At 36.0% G+C, this 4,681-nt stretch overlaps 1 protein-coding gene across 7 annotated transcripts in view; it reads right to left on the minus strand.

Moving 5' to 3' along the window:
- The window catches only part of MYLK (myosin light chain kinase), a 236,631-nt gene that overhangs the window by 109,695 nt on the left and 122,255 nt on the right, over nucleotides 1–4,681 (minus strand). Inside the window, exon 1 of one of the 7 annotated variants that reach the window (XM_025052121.1) lies at nucleotides 124–289. The exons of the other annotated variants lie outside the window; for them this stretch is intronic. The gene's annotated coding sequence lies outside the window, so the exon portion shown is untranslated. Of the gene's footprint in view, nucleotides 1–123; nucleotides 290–4,681 lie in introns of those variants that run through there. 7 annotated transcript variants of the gene reach the window in all.

Genomic DNA, 4,681 nt, shown 5'->3' on the forward strand with positions numbered 1-4,681 from the left:
ATGAGCTGTTATAAACCACTGGAGCTTCCACTTTGAGGATTATCTGTAGTGATCCATGATCTCTCTAGAAAATGACCCAGTTGAAGGGAGGGAGGGAGGTAGAGGTGTATGCATATCTCTTACCACGTCTATTCGTGTTGGACACAATTGACACTCCATCTTTCCACTTAAGGCTCAGCAAATAGCAATACCTGTCCTGCTGGAATGGAGCAGATCACTGGAGATGAGGAACTGTGGAGCCAGCACCTCCCTAGAATCTGCACCAGCAGCACACTGGTCACTGCCTGCCCTGGGTGAGGCACTGCTGTGCTGGGCAGGAAGCAGTTAAATAGCAAACCCAGCAAGGCAGCTGAGGTCAGCTCCCTTTTCCCAGCTGCTGCTTCAAGGGGGGACAATTAATCATGTGACCAGGAAATGACTATAAAGTGGTAGGGTGTTTCTGAAGAATAGGAAGGGGGAGAGGAGGACATTTTTGAGATGGTGATCAGTCTGGAAGTTGTTCTTTCTTTGCCACAAGCTGAGAATGTTTATAAAACCCCACCCGAGGCACACATAGAAAGAGCAGACATCATTCCCTGATATCAGCAGGCAGCTGCAATGAGAAATTGCAGGGTGTTTACTGGAAAAGGGTAAATTCCATTAAGTTCCAACAATGATCACATTTATGTGAATGCATAGGAATGGAGGATGAAAATCATGGCTGAGTATTTCCCTCAGCCATATCTGGTTTAAAGTTTCACCAGAACCTCAGTGAAAAAGGATTAATAACAAACACCAGCATCACATTTAAATTGTGGTTCCACGTAGAGTGGTAATTATTGCACGTGTATTCTGTTTAATATAACTACTTAGTGAGCGGTATATAATTTTCATTCCATAATGTGGGTTTGGTTCTTGTCATTCAAGTCTCTGGTCAAGTTAAAAGAACTTGTAAGCTAATAAAAGAAGACACCTGTTCTGGGAGGACCCAACTGACAATTGCAGTCAAGATGTTGGGGCCCCTCAGACACTGACAGAGGAAGTGCAAACCAGTCAGTCCTTTTAGAAAGGATTTGAGTGAATGAGAATCCTAAGTTTTAAAAATGCCCTGCTCTCAGACCAGCAACTTCCTTTTTGTGCCTCTACTCAAAGGAAATGATGCTAGTTTACAAAGCTTTTCACTTTGGTCTTATTTGTGATAGAAAAACTGGAAACCATGTAAATGTTAAAGTAGGAAGACAATAACTACTTAACTACTTAAATAAAATGTACAATTGGCATCTTATTCTGCCATCAAATTATGTTTAAGAAAGAATATATGAAACATAGTAATATGTTAAAATATTCTATCATTTGCTCCTCAGCACACTGCAGTTGGGCTGTGTTCCTCTCTGCTCCATTCTGACCACCATCTTGCCAAACTACCACAGTTAATCCTCTTCCTCATCTCACTCAGACGCTCTGTAGCACTTGATGTGAGGGGTCATTCCCTATCAAAACACTCTCTCCTCCATATTCTCCTTTTACCAGGCTGCTGCTCCTTCCTCAATATGCTTTGCTTGACCTTTGCACATGGGAGTGCCTAAGGCTGAGCCCTGGTCCTCACCTCAGTGCTATCGGCTCTACTCCAGGAAGTCTTAGACATCATCTATAAACATCATCTATTAGCTTTAAACATCATCTATTAGCTGATGACTTCTGAACCATATTCCCACCAGAACTTCTTATGCATTCATCAGAGGTATCAAGAACAGTGACCAGCACATTGTAGGTATTCAACTATAAAAATAGTGAAGAATAGTGACCAGCACATTGTAGGTATTCAACTAAATAAATGAATTTTATGAAAAAGGAACAGCATATAAAATTTTTATTCAATGTGATCATAATTAAGTGAAAATAAAATAAAATACTCAAACATAAGAAAATGACCAGAAGGAACTATATCAGAATGTTATTAATAGTGATTGGTTTTGGGGAGTGGAACTATGAGTAATTTTATTTAGCTGTATTTTCAAAAACCTATAAATACCATGGTAAAGAAAAAACAAAACATAACTTAGTTATCAAAATAAGAAAAAAATGGGGGTGGTGGAGAAAGAAAATAAGGAAAAAGATTCTGGCATCCAAACAGGTGAATAGGGCCCCTCGCACATGATCCATACCATAGCATTAGCCACATACCCAATCTCTAAGAAACCCACTTAAAAATACCTTTTTACTATTTACTTCACTTATCATGCTACTGTAACACTCATTTTATCTTGGAGTAGAGATTTGGTAAAAATTAAGTTGATCAAATGATGAATGAATAAACAAAATGTGGTCTATCCAGACACTGAAATATTATTCAGCCATATAAAAGAATAAAGTAATGATGCATGCTACAATGTAGATGAACCTTGAAAAAATTTGCTAAGTGAAGTCATACACTAAAAAATATATGATTCCATTTATATAAAATGTTCAGAAGAGGCAAATCCATAGAGACAGAAAGCAGATTAGTTGTTGCCACAGGCCAAGGGAGGAAATATAAGGAATGACTGCTCAGTGGGTATGGGGTTTCTGTTTGGGGTGATGAAAAATTCTAGAACTAGATAGTGGTGATGGTTGCACAACATCGTAAATGTATTTAATGCCATTGAATTGCATACTTTCAAATGGTTAAAATGGTAATTTTTATGTTCTGTGTATTTTATTAGACTAAGCATCTTTAAAACTTTTGGGAGCTAAACAACTTAATCCATAGGCTAAAATTCCTTTATGTCTTAAAAAAATAAAATAAAGCAATAATATGGCATTTCCTCATAAATAGCAAAAGAATGCTGTTTGGAAGTACTTCTATATCAGAGTAAGAGCAGTTTATGGTATGATCCAAAGGTAACACATGAAACAGTCAGCTAAAAATGGAATTGAGGAATGCTTTTTTTAGTGCGAGTTAACACCAGAGCGTTTACATCAAAACAAAAAGAGAATTTGGGATAAAATAACTAACAGGGTTTATTTATAGGCAAAAGTTTGAAGTTGCAAATTGTCAGATAAAGCAAAATTAATTTTGTGAAAGTATGAAAATCTGGCAGAAGAGTAAGGCTATGTAGAAAAATAAGTGGAAAAGGGATTAAGGTAGAAATGCCAAAAATAGAAGAGAATTGGTGAAGACAGGATTGAGTTAGTGAGGGGAAAAAAAAAAAGGCCAAAGCACTGAAGATATTTATACAGTTATCTTAGATTTTTCAAGGACAAGTAAAAAAGAATGCTGGCAGGTTTTAGTGGGGAAAAGTTTAATAGTGGAGGGACCTATCACTTTTTGTCAAAGGATATAGAAAGTCTGAGGGGAGACAGAGAATGCTGCTGAAAATGAGAATAATAAGATCAAGAGAGTATAAAGAAGAAATGCTTGTGAAAATGTGTGATGACAATTTATCATCCAAACAGGGATTCTCAACACTGAAAGGCACATAATTAATAATTCTGTCAGGATAACAGGATTAAACTAAGACTGTTCCAGGCAAACCAGGGAGCAATCACCCTACTTGTCGGCAACTTCAAAGTAGATTCGAAGGATTACTTAAAATAGTGGGTCTTCACTTAATCAGAACAAATACCCACTTTTTATCATAGATACTGAGCTATGCTCTCTGGGCCAGCCTAAATTGAAGTTCACTGCTAATTACACATAACTATAACTTAAAAAAAAAATAAAGGTAAATGCTCTAACTAAAATATTGAGGAGAACTAAAAGGAAAGTAAATTATGACAATATTTATTTTAATACTGTTGAATATTAAAATGTTGAAGCATGACTATTTCAATAATAATTGCTCAGGAATATTAAAAGACATAATAAAATGGTCAGATGTTTGCACTGACTCATAAGCATATTTGGATTTAAAAGTGAATGATCAAAAAACATACTGTACAAGTAGTACAGAAAAATGAAAGAGCACAGGTATAGAGGTGGACACCTGAAAAAAATGAAAGAATAAAAAGCAGTGTTAGCAATATTATATGTCCATGATATCTCCATAAAGAGAGAAAAAAATTATACAGTAAAAAGGAAAATAGTGTTAAGATAAATAATAAATAAAACATACTAAATAACAAGGAAAGAATGAAATAATCTTAAAAGAAGGTAACTTAGCATAAGTACAGACCACTGAAGTAGAAAAAATGAGAAAAAAAAGACCGTAAGTGTGGTGTAGAAACAATTTTCTACTTTATTTTAGTATATGTGCTGCCGAAGCAAGTATTAATTTTCTATTTTATGACATGAGATCTTTGAAACCTCATCTGTACTAAAATACTGATTCAGTCCCTGTTATATATGGCCAGAGCTTCAACAAGTAAACCAATGGGCATAATAAAAGCTAGAATAAAATCTGTGCCTTAAGAGAGGCAAAGTGCTTTATAGAAGGGAGAGGGAACACCTCATTGCTGGGTCTGGTTAAAAATCGTGAGTTTTAATGAAAGTAGATTACTGGAGGATTCAAAGGGAAGTGATAAAATCCCATGTGAATTTTTTTAAAAAGATATTTTAAAGGGCAATGTGGAGATTAGAGCGGGATATGAGGAACTGGGAAAACCAGTTGGGAATTTGTATAACAGGGCAGAAATAATGGCAGCCAGGACTATGGTGGTAGCAGTGGGGACATATGAGAATTTTGAAAGAGATGGCACATCAGGATATGGGAAAAGGAAAGGG

This window comes from Pteropus alecto, unplaced genomic scaffold (genome assembly GCF_000325575.1).
Source record: "Pteropus alecto unplaced genomic scaffold, ASM32557v1 scaffold251, whole genome shotgun sequence".
In the NCBI taxonomy this organism is placed as follows: domain Eukaryota; kingdom Metazoa; phylum Chordata; class Mammalia; order Chiroptera; family Pteropodidae; genus Pteropus; species Pteropus alecto.